The 14,184-nt window shown below is 38.4% G+C and overlaps 3 non-coding genes across 3 annotated transcripts; 1 reads left to right on the forward strand and 2 right to left on the reverse strand.

The window, feature by feature from the left end:
* Positions 1 to 1,755: 1,755 nt before the first annotated feature.
* On the reverse strand, positions 1,756 to 1,828 carry Trnak-cuu (transfer RNA lysine (anticodon CUU)). Its single transcript has one exon. It is a non-coding gene; the product is annotated as a tRNA-Lys (tRNA).
* Positions 1,829 to 2,525: 697 nt separating this feature from the next.
* Trnak-cuu (transfer RNA lysine (anticodon CUU)) lies at positions 2,526 to 2,598 on the reverse strand. Its single transcript has one exon. It is a non-coding gene; the product is annotated as a tRNA-Lys (tRNA).
* A 1,501-nt stretch (positions 2,599 to 4,099) lies between these two features.
* On the forward strand, positions 4,100 to 4,172 carry Trnak-cuu (transfer RNA lysine (anticodon CUU)). The gene has a single exon. It is a non-coding gene; the product is annotated as a tRNA-Lys (tRNA).
* The last annotated feature ends 10,012 nt before the right edge of the window (positions 4,173 to 14,184 follow it).

Below are 14,184 nucleotides of genomic sequence, written 5' to 3' on the forward strand. Positions count from 1 at the left end.
CAACCCAACTACGACAAAAAACGACGCTGAAAAAGTATAAATAGCCTGTCAAAATCATAACCCTCCTTTTGCTTTGCCGTAGTCGGGTAAAAAGTCGGTGGTCTGCGCCTAGGCTAAGTAATGTATAAAAATGAGAACATTACACCGATTTGGTATTAGCCGATTACTCATAAAAATTGGAAGTTAACCAAACAATCTGATAGATACGTGAAAAAGTGCTCTTTATAAGCCAACTAGCAGCCGCCCGCGACTTAGTACGCGCGGACCCCATTTTACCCTCATAGGGGTTGAATTTTGCAAAATCCCGTCTTAAAAATTTGAGCCTCCTAGCACTTCTAATTTCTGAGATTTCGTGATGAGAGAGTCAGTCAGTCAGTCAATCAGTGACCTTTCGCTTGTTTATGATTCTGAATCAATTAATGTTATTCACAAGCTTTAGTAAGTGTTACGACGTGATACTTTTCCACCTGAGCACACAGCTGGCATCAGGTCGACATCTGGCGACCTGGGAACGATCCGCTTGGTCGCACACGAGGGTAGAGACATGTTGAGAACTGCTCGACCGTAGCGAAGGTGTTTGATGTATATAGATTGAGCTGATGTTTTTGCCCTACTGCTATACGCAATTACAAACATTACCATGAGGTTTCACAGTGCGCGTGGACGCACAGGGTGACACACGAACCAATCACAGAGTTCTATTCAACGCTGTGCGTTCGATTCGCTGTGAATACGGGCGGTAGAATCTTCAGTGAAAAGGGTCATGAGTTTTTGATATGTACAGTAGGTGTTCTACCTTAGCTATCGTATAAATTTTATTCAGTGCGATGCTGCCCCCGATAGTTGAAAGTGCGCATCTAACACCAATTCAAAACGGAGATAAAAAGTTTAAATTAAATTAAATGGGTAAATTCTTAGCTGTCCTTCAGTTTAACTCATATCCGAAAAAGTGTTAGATGCCCCTTTTCAACTATCGGGGTAGATTGAAAAACGAAAAAATCATTTTTGCGCATGATTGTAAGTTCACTTAAGTAGGAAGGTTTTTAGCTGATAGATACAGGTACAGGTTAGTGAAACCCAAAGTGACTAAAAAGACAACACGACCTTATTCCAATGTAACAAAGACATGTTGCGAACCTTTTGTCTACTTTGGGTGTCACGAATTATTTGACGCTGACTGTACATAAACAAAATATTAGTTACGATTTCCCCAATGTATACTTCCTTATGGATTATAGAGAAATAAAATTGATGTAGTGTAAAAAGTCGCTGAAAATTAGACAAATAATTAACTTTTAAAAAAAATAAAACCGACTTCAAATGCGTGAACACAAAAAAAAAACTAAAAATTGAAAATATTGCGTATAAAAAAGTTCATCCCCAATTTTCCACCCTTGGGGGTGAAATATTTTCTTCAAATTCGCATGAAACCACCCTTTTGATAATACCTATTCAACAAAAAAATAATCGTTCAAATTGATTTATAATCGGCGGAGATATTGCGTATAAAAAAGTTCATCCCCAATTTTCCACCCTTGGGGATTGTTTTTTCTATTATTAAATTTAAATGGGACCACCCTTGAGGTATTACCTATACGCAGAAAAAAGATTTGTTCAAATCGGTTCATAATTGGCGGAGTTATCGCGTAACAAACATAGAAAAAAAAAAAAAACATACGGGTCGAATTGAGAACCTCCTCCTTTTTTGAAGTCTGTTGAAAATTTGTCAAATAAAAATGTTTTGCAAAAAACTGTCGCCCAACGTGGGGCTCGAACCCACGACCCTGAGATTAAGAGTCTCATGCTCTACCGACTGAGCTAGCCGGGCTGTGAGAGGGATGCCGAAATCACTGTAGAGTTTATCCAGAAAATGTTAGAGTACTAACACAGTACTAATGCCCGTATTCACAGACATTTCTATGAGGTCTCACAGTGCGCTGGACGCACAGGGTGACACACGAACCAATCACAGAGCTCTATTAAACGCTGTGGGGTCAATTTGCTGCTTCACTTAGCAAGCATCGTTTGTGAATACGGGACTTTGTTTCTTCTCACACCCACAAGGTAGACCGACGACCTCATAAAGGTAGGAAGGCACTGGATGCAGGCCGTTACCAACGGCCTTTGTGGAAATCATTGGGGAGGCCTATGTTCAGCTGTAGACGTCCTATGACTGAAATGACGATGATGATGATGAGTTTCTTTCTTCTTCTTCTCAGCACTTGCCGATAATAATTATTTATGTTGTTCAAATATTGTAAATGAGAGTGAAAGTTAATTTGTAAGGAGTTACACACACTCTTTCACAGTAGTTTAAGCAAGCTACTGAGCCTTTTTAGATAAATATTGGTATAGAGATAGTCTGACATCCAGGAAAAAATACACAATAGGTTTTTCTCGGCTTTTGGAAGGAAGACATGCGCACGATAAAGTTTTTCTACGGTAGACAGAAATGCACGCGGGCGAACAAAAGCTAGAAACCCATGAAGTTTCAAAAAACTAGAGAAAAATATGAAAAAGGAATTCGCCCAACGTGGGGCTCGAACCCACGACCCTGAGATTAAGAGTCTCATGCTCTACCGACTGAGCTAGCCGGGCTATGCCAAAGTTAGCGAATTTACCTGCAACTCCAAAATTACACATTTTTTGTTGGTTCATTTTTAACAGACAGCGGCACATAATAGTTAAACATATTTTGGCATCTTGTGCAGTTATAACAAGGTGCATTTTGCACCAAAAAGTAGGTAGTTGAAAAAGCTGTCGCTGTACCCAATTTTAAAGTAACTGGCCATTATTTGTATTTATTTCAAGAAAAAACTTCCTGATTCCGTCAATGCCAGTAACTTTTTTTTATTCAAGAGTGATATTGTGCCAGATAAAATAAAAAAATAGAAATGTATGTTTGTTTACCATTGTTACCATATAATTTTAAAATTGAGTTTTTTTTTAATTTTGATTAAATTAATTTAAGTAATAATATGTTTTTTTTTTCTTTCTATTCTTTTTTTTGTTAAAATAAGAGCGTAATCTTAAAAAAAATATTTTACTATTCTCTTTTTTGGTTTTCTTTTTTTTTCTTGTGCTGTGTCATGTATAATTGTAAAATAAAGTGTTGATCTATCTATCTATTTCGTATTTTTCCTAATTTCTACCCATCGGGAATCGAACCCACGACCTTTCTTCTTCCATTCTGAGCTACTTAATTATAATTAGTACATAATTATGTCGGTGTACACAAGTGTTTTAAGATGTATTCTGTGTAATTTGATTGCTAAATTAATACATCTGGGCTAATAAACTAATTTATGAGTTACATTATCATAATTAGTAATTTTAATATTTGTTTTTGTTCTAGGTACACATCGGGTTCAATCTACTAATTGCTTAGAATATCACGCCCGTATTCACAAACATTACTATGAGGTCTCACAGTGCGCGTGGACGCACAGGGTGACACACGAACCAATCATAGAGCTCTAATCAACGCTGTGCGATCGATTTGCTGCTTCACTTAAGCAAGTATCGTTTGTGAATGCGTTAGTGAGTTCTACACAGACAGAAGATTGGATGTAAGTAATTATTTTTTATGGTATTCAAAAACCTGATGGACAGAGAGTAATACATTATTCTGGCGTTGCAAATGATTAAATAAAAAAAAAGTCCGGTAAAATCTAAAGGATTAACTAGTTTGGGATGAAATAAACCGGTTTGATCCAGCACAAACTGGTTCCTACCTTTCCCCCGGGACAAAGTTGACTTCACTGGTTGGGTTTTTATTGGCGGTCAAGCTGTAGATCCTGGCTACACAGGAGTTGCAGCGGTGGGAACGAGAGGTGCTAACAGTTCTGTTTTAAAAAACATCTCGGTTTAACTGTCATCATCATCATCATCTCAGCCATAGGACGTCCACTGCTGAACATAGGCTTCACCAATGCTTTCCATGTTACCCGGTTGGTAGCGGCCTGCGTCCAGCGCTTTCCTGCTACCTTTATGATGTCGGTCCACCTTGTTTTAACTGTATTACATTGTTATAATGTTAAAGTAAATATTTTAGGGAAACTACCCTCTCGTCCCAGCCAATTTCAGTGCTATTTCCACAGCCCGGCTAGCTCAGTCGGTAGAGCATGAGACTCTTAATCTCAGGGTCGTGGGTTCGAGCCCCACGTTGGGCGCTTGATCTTTTTGAAATATTTTCATCATTATTTTTATTTTTTTCAATATTTTTTGAATTCTTTGGATTTTTTCGTAAACATCTTCTCTCTTAGCACATAAATGCGAGTTGAACGGTATTTTTTATTATAATTTATAGTAGTGTTCAATACGCGTTTAAGCTTTTGTTTATTAACTGACTTAAAAAAAAGAGAAGGTTCGCAATTCGACTGAATGATTTTTTATTTTTTGTTATGTTTTCTTACAAAGTAGCACTTATGACTTACGTTATTACTTATTATGTGCTTTTACATTAAGTTTCTCAGTGCTTACCTTGAAGTGCTGTATTAAATTTGTAGTGCTGTACATAAATATTATGAGTATGGGTTTATCTTCCAAGTCCAGCAGACGCGATAGCACAATAAAAATAAATCACCCATTCAGTGCACGTCGCGCATCAATTTTGTTCGAAGGCCATTACCGATTCAGAATTTTTTGTCTTCCGGCTTTTGAGACGCGAATTTCGGACAACAATGTTGCCAGCAATCCAAAATATTACCCCGAAAACTTAAAAAATCGGATTCGTCCGGGAGAGATGCACTGGCCACTTTTCTCCGAATAGAAAAAAGTGTCGCCTGGTTCGAGACGTTTAAAATTTTAAATTAAGAACGGCCGCTTCCCGCCAAGTTCATTGTCGCTTCCGTTAAGCTGTCAATTAAATCAGTGCGGCCGCGGCGGCAAAGGAATTTATTATTATACATCCAATATACAGATACTTATCGGCGGTAAATCATGACAGTTTATTTATACATTTCAGTTGAACAAACCCGTAACTTCCTTATCGTTACGGCTCGTTTGATTTAAGTGTCTACGAGCGTCCTAGTTCTAAGTGTTTTTCTTTTAATGGACTTCTTTTTCACTCCCTCCTTTCTTTATTTTTTCATATAATCATTTCTTTTTTTTCTCACTAGTTCATTGACGAGTCTACCAGTGACTTGGCCCACTTTTAGCTTAGTCCACGGGACAAGTATTTTTAAATATGTTTTCTTCCTGTAACTGGGCCAACCTTCAATGTTTTTATTAATAAATCAACAAATTCTACTCGTGAACTACTACACGCGTACTAGAACAGTGGTTCCCAAAGTTGTCTGGGCTACATGAGTCGTAATACAAGTTCCCAAACTCGGGACCCACCTATTATAGGAAATTTCGCCCGTTGCCCAGCGGTTGGACTGGTGTGTCGTTCTACAGGCAGGGCCCACACAATGTTCGCTCACGACACGATCCACCATTGGGTCGCGACCCATAGTTTGGGAAACCCTGCTTTAGAATCTTGAAGTGGGCCCTGTTACTGGAAGAAAAAATATTTAACCCTTTCAGCACAGAATAATACGAAAGTGCGTTCGACTTTGAAAAAATCTAGTAAATTGGTAAATCAATTTTATTGCGCCAAGACGCTTCCGATCGATCGTACGGTTCGATATATTTGCTATTTTTCATACAAAAACTTTCAATGGCGTTCAGTCGGTGCTGTGTTGAGGGACAAAGATGGACGTGTAACTGACTACGGGAGGCGTGAAAAGTATTAATTTATTTAAATTACTTCTTTTGTGGATTTCAATAAATTTTGTGCGTATTAATTTAAATTATATCCTTAAAAAATATAATTCGCTTTAATTTTATAAAAAAGTTAGATGTAGCCGAGTACCAGGTACTCCTAAAGTTCTACAGCACGAGCGTGCATGTCGGGACGATATTTGAATTTTTGGTAATGTGAGTAATGGAAACCTTTCGAATCTTTTAATGGCCTGTACATCAGATTTACTCTAGAATAAACTCAAGAATGTCTCCGAGACACATAACCACCAAATAGTACAAATCCGCTGTAGAAAATACAGCCACCAGTGAAAATATCGAGAGGATACCAGGATTCTAGTACCAATAGATGAACCAAAATGATCCCTTTTATGAAAATATCTAACCCCATGTGTTATTGAATAATAGCCTCGATATCTGGGATTCAAAAAAAAATAAGTTATTACTAAAAACGAAAGCTCATGTTCAATTTTAAGTTGCTACTACCCCCAAAATTCAGGTTTTGACAGAGTTCTAGGTTAGGGCCATGAGCTATTTTTGAATTTTTTTGCAGAAATTAGTATCTAATTACGATATCATGTCTTTATGAAGAATAATAAAGTTCCTTATATCTAAAATGTCTTTTTTTAATTAATATAAATTGTAATTGTAATGAAATAGCTATTCATAGGTTCATGACGGATTGATACGATCGTGCGGGGGGGTTAAGGGGGTTAAAGTCACCCCCTAAATTTTTTCGCTATTTTTCTCTATTTACTAAGATCCTAAAGACCCCAGAAACTAACGCGATTTTTTAGAAATCGTCAAATTTTTCTCTCGTGCTGAAAGGGTTAAAAATTCAATCTAGGTACTTGGCCCGTGGACCAAGCTAAAAGTGAGCCAAGTTACTTGAAGACTCCATTGACCCGGTATCTCTTTTTTGTAGTTTTATTGTGAATCGAAACGCCTTGTTGTCATAATGAAGTAACGGTCAATATGACCTAACAGCACTTAAAAATTAGCCACCAACTCGAAATTGTTTTGTCATGTTGTATCAGGCGAAATTCCCACACCGTTACGCGATGTTGATACACCGTTTTGACATTTATTAACCAGCAATAGAGGCTAAGATAGCCCATTGCGGCGCTTGTTAGTTGCACAGGTCACTATTTGGCCTGTAGCGGTACACGAAACTTGTATGGCCTATTGAAGTGACGTCATTCTTATGTACAGACAAGACAACAGATCAATTTGATCTGTATGTGTGTGTAAACAAGGTCTTAGGATTCTGATTATTTCTCGTTTGTTTTCTTGACTGTACGCATAGGGCTTCGCTCAGTGAGGAGTCGGGTTTCAGGCTTACTAAGGGTTCAGTTAAGAAATCCTATTTAAATAAGACAATCCTTTGTCAATACGGGACTATTCTCACCTCAGTTCCCGCTGCTATAACTGATAGCCAAGATCTATAGCTTGACTGCTAAAATCCGATCTGTATATTTACTAACTGCTGCTGTCTTTCCCGAAGACTATACTCGTAATCCGGGCCTTTTTAAGGCGAGAGTGAATAGGCACTTACAGGGCAGATTGTACCATCCTAGACTGCATTCCACTTAACATCAGGTGCGATTGTGGTCAAATACCTGCCTTGTTATGCATAAAAAACTGTCAGATATCCTAATATTTTAAGATTTTAACCTTAAACATCAGTGTCAACATCATTTCCGTTTTTACCCGACTACGCCAGAAGGAGGGTTATTGCTGAACGCTTTTAAAGGTATGTCAAAGGGAATCATCTCCCGTTTCTTTTACAGTTCGACTGAAATCTTTTTGTCCTACCAGCACTTCGATACCAACATTTGGCAAGCAGGTAGAACCGTGCCTGCTATACTCCTGGCGAATAGTATAACCAATGAATGACAGTCAACAGTAGTTAATAACTGCTATAGTTTATACAGCCATTATACCAGATCCTGTGTGTATTTATAACTAACACCAATCTTCAAAACCCATAGCTTTTCCTGTTAAATTCGCAATAATATCCGCATCTCTTTAATGCCCATGCATTCGCTCCAATCCACAACCATATCAGTTCCAAAATAGCACTTATCACAATTACATAAGTCATAATATTTGACTCGCTATCCGTTTGTACAGTCGGACCGTGGCTAGACTAGAACCAGTTGCCCGTCTGCTTTCTACTTGCGCGAATATAATTTATGACTTTGAGTTGACCACACGGGGCCTTTTATTTTGGGACAGGAGTGTTTTAATTATTTTTATTATTGCTGTGCAAATCTCTATTCCGGAAGCTATGAAACTGAAACTGAAACGACTGAAACAACATAATATGTACATGGAGAGCTAGAATCAACCATGGAGGAGACCCAGTGGGGATTCTTCTCCTATCGCCTATAATCAACAATCTGTTTAGTCTTCTGACTGATCGCACGCACGATAGAATAGAAAAAAAGAATTGCTTGATTGATTTTTTTAGCAACCCAAAAGCTCTTACTATCGCAGAAGAGTTTTTCAAGATTTTTCTTGATTGATTAATCTTTTTGTGAGTACGTTTTCTTATAAAGATACGTCATCCTAATCTGTTTGCAACAGGAAAGTATTTCAACAACCTTTTTGTTCTTTCTGCCCTTAGTTTAAATGAATTTTCTTGCAAAGAACATGCTGACGTGACGTCGTTATCATTATCAACAACAGAATTTTACCCATTAAAGTGGTACCCCAAAAAATGGTACAAATACCATTTTTCAGCAATTTATGAGAGTAGCTTCAAACGATGTTTTTTCTTAGAGGGGCCTGCCTGATTAAAAATAACAAATGGTTATTTCCTTTCCAATCGTATAAGCTAAGTGATTGTAATATGATCTAATTTTAATTATAGCAGTAACAAAATACAACCAAAAAATTATACCCAAAAAGTCCTCAAAAAATCCCCAGCTTACCAGAAATCATGGTGTCTCAGTTAATTTATAAGAGCCAGGTCAAAAACTCGTTTCGTGCGATCTCGTACGGGGTCACGGCGGCCCTCGGAAGTCCGGTGCTATTTGTTAATTGCAGTAATTATAATTTTAAGAAAATACCTAAAGCCCGGTTTCCATCAAGGCAGAGCGGAGACGAGAGATGTGCGACAAAGCTGGCAGGTTATTTCAATCAAATTGTGCGGAGCAGAGATGTGTTTTGAATAACCAATCAGATTTCTTTATTTCCACATCTCCTCTCCGCTCTGCTTCGGTGGAAATGGGTCGAGCTGATAAAAGGGGAGAAAAGGTCGGGCGGGCTCATTTTTCTATAGAATTTGACTTCGCGGTGTTTCATAGACAGCAATAGACTGACAGCTGAAAGCTACTCACAACTCGCACATCTCACGTCGTCTCAAGGTGTCTCAAGTGTGGTTGTGTTTCCCAGTCGATGAAGCAGTCATGATGTCGCGATGTCGTGTCCTGCGTGCCCAAACAACTGCACGCAGGAAGATATAATGAATGCTACTGACAACTTACTCTTGTGGCGTAGTTTTGGGCTGACACTGTAGTTTTGTTGTCGAAACGATAAGAAGATCGCGTCTCATTTCCTCTCCGCTAATAGCTTGCCAGCTTAGCCGCACATCTCTCGTCTCCGCTCTGCTCCACCTTGGTGGGAATCGGGCCTAACACCATAAACCATACGCCCGAGAATTTGACTTACCGTTTTGAAACGATTTTTTTTTGAAGCGGTCACACGGACTGTGACCTTATAAATTGTATCAAAAATGTGATGGTATCACACGGTTTACATATTAAATTTTAATTAAAAGGAATCCCGTGAAATATTGAGATAAACTCTCAATGTTGATTGAGAGTCGCGGTGTACTTTGAACCGTTGGATTTTTAATTGGGAGAAAACATGTTTGGTATTTGCAATGCTTAAAATTTGATATAGGCCATCTAGATGTCTGAGTTGTCCAATGTTGACATGTTTTTGTTGATTGACTTGATTGTGTAGGGCAAAACACGAGCTGCAGACCCGGCTGTAATGTACAAAAGGAAATACATCACAAGACATCACAATATTTTTTTTACCCAAAAATTGTATACGGTGTGTCTGAAGCGTGCGATTTCTACCCAACTGCACCAGAAGGAGGGTTATGTTTTTGATCTACACGAAACACGATACCATAGGAAGTTCTGATTAGTATGCCTGCTCTGTGAACGTTTGCGCAACGGGCCTAGACTTTCGCCAGGCCACCATCGCTCGACGTCACGCGAGAAATGATGGCCGTATCGTTTACGCTACATAAACAAACGGAAGGAGTCAAAAAATCCCGCGTTTGGGTATTTTTTTTTACAAATGGCAACTCTGCGCCCAATGACAAGCGACAGGCTTAAGGGCTGGAACCCAGAGCCGTATTAAAAAATAAAAATTGGATTTGATCTTGCAAAATTCAGCTTTGAACACGTAATAAACACATTCCCACATTTACCCAATGACATATACCATAAAAACATCTTAGCATTTACCACTTCTTTGCGTTGCGCCTTCGGGTAAAAAAGAACAAACAAGCATATTACATAGGTAATAATAGTACCACTGTCACGACCACCTTTTTATAAACCTTTCACATACTTTTTTGTACCATAGATTTACCTAAGATTAACCTATTAAGAAAAAATAAACCAGTGTCAAATGAGCTTTTGTTTGTTTCACTCACATAATTTGGCGGGAACCAACGTGAATGTGGAGAGAACTCCGCTGTATCGCGCGTGGCGTCGTCAGCAACATTTAAGCCACTAGGAACAACCACTTATAATGATTCTGTGCTTTCGCTAGTCTGCGTATTGACCGACTTCTAAGAAGATAGTCATTGTTAGATTTTTTGTAATCGGTGTGAATGTACGGGGTTTTATGTAAGGTTCACATAATAAGTAAAAGTACTGCAATGATAGTAAATAAATAATATTGTATAGCAATTCTTTACTCACTGTGTATTAATAAAATGTGTGTAAAAAAATGATAAGTAAACACAGCCAACATTTAAGAACCAAACTATACCTTTTGCTGAGAGAATAGACTTGTCAAGTTAAAAAAAATAGTTTTAGATGCGCCTTGTCCTTAAAAAACTCTATTTACTTTATTTATGCAAATATGCTTTAAAAAAGCACTTTTACACGTCCCAGTATTAAACCTACCACTGCTTCAGGACAATAAATGGGCCAGAGTTATGCTAAGAACTATAAAACAAGTGTTGCGGTTACCTTTGGTAATCTAGAACTAATCCTACCTCTCGTTCCGACCGCTGCAACTCCTGTATCAGGAGTTCCACTACATCTAGAATCTAGAGGTTGACTTCCAATTAGACTCAACTAGTGAAGGTCACTTCTTCTTAGCACCAGCATAAGTTGTTTTGAAATGGTGGTAGGGCAAGCTATATTTGGCACGTGTATGTATATGAGCCCTGGAAACCACTGGAAAGGGCCTAAGTACTGAATAAAAGCTTTGACTTTGACTCTGACTGTCTCCGGGGTGTCTCAAGGTTCTTCCGGAGATTCTATCTAGTTCCAGCTACATCTTATACCTACTTAGGTCTACTTTCTAATTGGCAATTAATTATGTGGTGACTAGCGATTGATTGGGGCATAACTTCTCAACATAGCATTATTTTACCCGACTACGCCAGGAGGAGGGTTATATTTTTGACGAATATTGTTTTTAAGCCCGTCTAAAGCAGAGGTGTTATTTGTTTGGAATGTAGCATCATTGTAGATTCAAAACGGTTGAACCGATTGTGATCTAATTAATTTTAATGAAAGGTGGCTCGATTTGTGAGCATTCTTCTTAGCTATTTCACGATTAAAAAAAGCCAGAATTTAAACTAAAATTTAAAATCATTCGACCTACGATTTTGATTGTCCTTTTGATTATGTGATTTGTTTTAGGCAGTTACGTTACCTGTGTGCAATAGGTTTCCTAGTTCAAAGCTTTAATTCAGTTCTTAAGCCCTTTCTAGGGCGCTTAAACACGTCCCGAATATAGCTTGACCTACTACCACTTCGGGACATAATTATGGACTGGTGCTGAGAAGAGATGGCGGAAGAAACTCAGTCACCTTTGTCACTAGTTTTCAATAACACCGTTAACCTCACGTTTCATACAGTTCACTCCATAGAAACGGTACTAATTGACTACCTACTGCTGGCCAAATTTTCCAGTCTTGGAAAATTTCTGTGGGTGTTTTATTCAAAAGTTTGACAAACGGTGGCCCACAGTCTCATTTTCCAACTAATACGCATAGAAACGCTGTACGCACACGGGAACGGGTTTTACTATTTTTACGAGTATGGCGGGTTTCACCCGAGGGCAGGGCTGGCAACACTCAAGTGCTTAAACGACGTACAGAATAAAATAAATGACAAGTATTCGGCCAATGAACAAAATTCCAGGCCAGGAGAAACCAATAAAAAGAGAAGGACTCTAAAGAAGTTTGATTGAAATTAAACAAAAGAAGAAGAGTTCCAGGGTAGAGAAAACTTTTTCTTTCCTTGGATTTTATACGATCTGTGGTGGAGCAACCTTGCCTAGAAGATACTTGTTTACTCTTGCCTTGAGGATTGTGTGTTCGGGAAGAAGACAGAGCATTGGTTGAACCTGCAACAACGAAGCCTATTTCACCCAATACAGAATCAAAATATGATTATTTTATGAGCGAAAGCAGTACTTACTGGCAGATTTAATTTTGAATACGTAAAAAATACACATTTCTTACTTCACCAACCCTATGCTAACGTGCATGCATGTAAATTCGTCGGTACTATTATAAAACGAGCAGTTACGTGCTTACAGTTACCGTGTTAAACAAACAAACATAACGACCGGACTCTTTAACGCTGTGTAACGATATTTTCTAACTGATTTTTAAGTAAACAATTTTTTTTTAAAGCTGGACGGATTTACTGCCTTTGCTTTATTTTTGAAAAAAGTTATCTTGATTTTTCTGGAAAAAAAAGTATTCTAAGTCACGGCCAAAAACGGTTCTTTTTTTAAACGGAATTTTACATCTCGAAATTTAAAAATAAAATGTTAACATTTTACTTAAATGTTGCAACTTGCAATTAACTGCCACAAATGCTTTCGGCGAAGAAATAAAGCACTGGCCATTGCCCAAAAAGAAGTCAACAACCTGCCAGTGAAATAAAAAAATGTGTTAGTGATACCACTGCAACGATGAAATTACCCTATTTTGGGTAAAATATGTACGTGAATGACAGACTGCAACTATTTTTTAACCGACTTAAAAATATGATCTCAACTCAACTCAAAGATTTGAAAAGAAAATCTATTATTTCTTCTAGTCTTTATTTTTAAATCAGAATAGGTAGGTACTCACTTATACTGTAAAATGTATGTCATTCAAAAAATCACGGATTTGGCTTTTCTGTGACTTTTGCCAATCTTCATTGGTTATTTGTAATAACAAAAAGTTCTCTACTCAACTAAGCTATAATGTGTTGTGAAGAGAGGATTCGCCAAAATAGTTCAGAGGACGACAGGGTCCGACGAACTACTGACCCTCGAATCGTCAGTCTGACACTGATGGGCTATTCTAGCTTTTACTTGGGCACTTGCCTGCATTATTTATCACTTGTACAAACGTTGTACACATCATTTGTTTTTTATCCACAACGAGGAAGCTCTTGGCCTGTATCTCACCTGATGGTAAGTGATGATCAGGCCAAAGGTGGAAGCGAGCTTCACCCGGAAACCTAAACCACAGAGGATCTGGCTATCTTACCTCTAACTGCCGGAACACAACAATGCTGTTAACATTGTTGTTATGGCGACAGACTTAGGTAAGATGGTGGTAGCTACTAGCTAGCCAGGTGGGCTTGGAACAAGCCCTACTACCAACCAAACCGAACAGAAAATTCTGCCCCCACTGGGAATCGAACCCGGGACCTCTGCGTCTGAAGCATGTGGTATAACCACTAGGCGGGTAGGACCACAGAGGCGGTCATATGAAATACATATCTCGCCATCTGCGGGCGGAAAACGGCGGGCATTCCTCGCGCGTGGTGATGTGTGTGCGCATGACGCGACTTCCGCGCTTTGTCGTGTGAGAGCCATGAGAACTGCCGAGAAACTGACTAGGGCTGTCTAGGCACAATAATAATAATAGTAAATAAATAAAAGTATTTATTTCAGATAACAGGGATCCATAAATGTTAGTAAAAACTTACGCTATGTTAGTATCTTATTTTTAAACAGACCTCGTCCTGCTGAGCATGTGGCCGATCAGTGGACAATCCCCACTATCGGCTATCTCCTTCAGTACGCTGTGGCAGCTGTAAGATACGTACCGTAGATCAAATAAACATTTTGACCAGTATTTTGGCACTTATGAATGGCAAAAATATTTTTTAAAAAAGGTAGCCCTTAAGATAGCATATAGGCTATGTTCTTCTGATTAATTTCGTT

The sequence above is a fragment of the Ostrinia nubilalis genome, chromosome 29, assembly GCF_963855985.1.
Source record: "Ostrinia nubilalis chromosome 29, ilOstNubi1.1, whole genome shotgun sequence".
Classification (NCBI taxonomy): domain Eukaryota; kingdom Metazoa; phylum Arthropoda; class Insecta; order Lepidoptera; family Crambidae; genus Ostrinia; species Ostrinia nubilalis.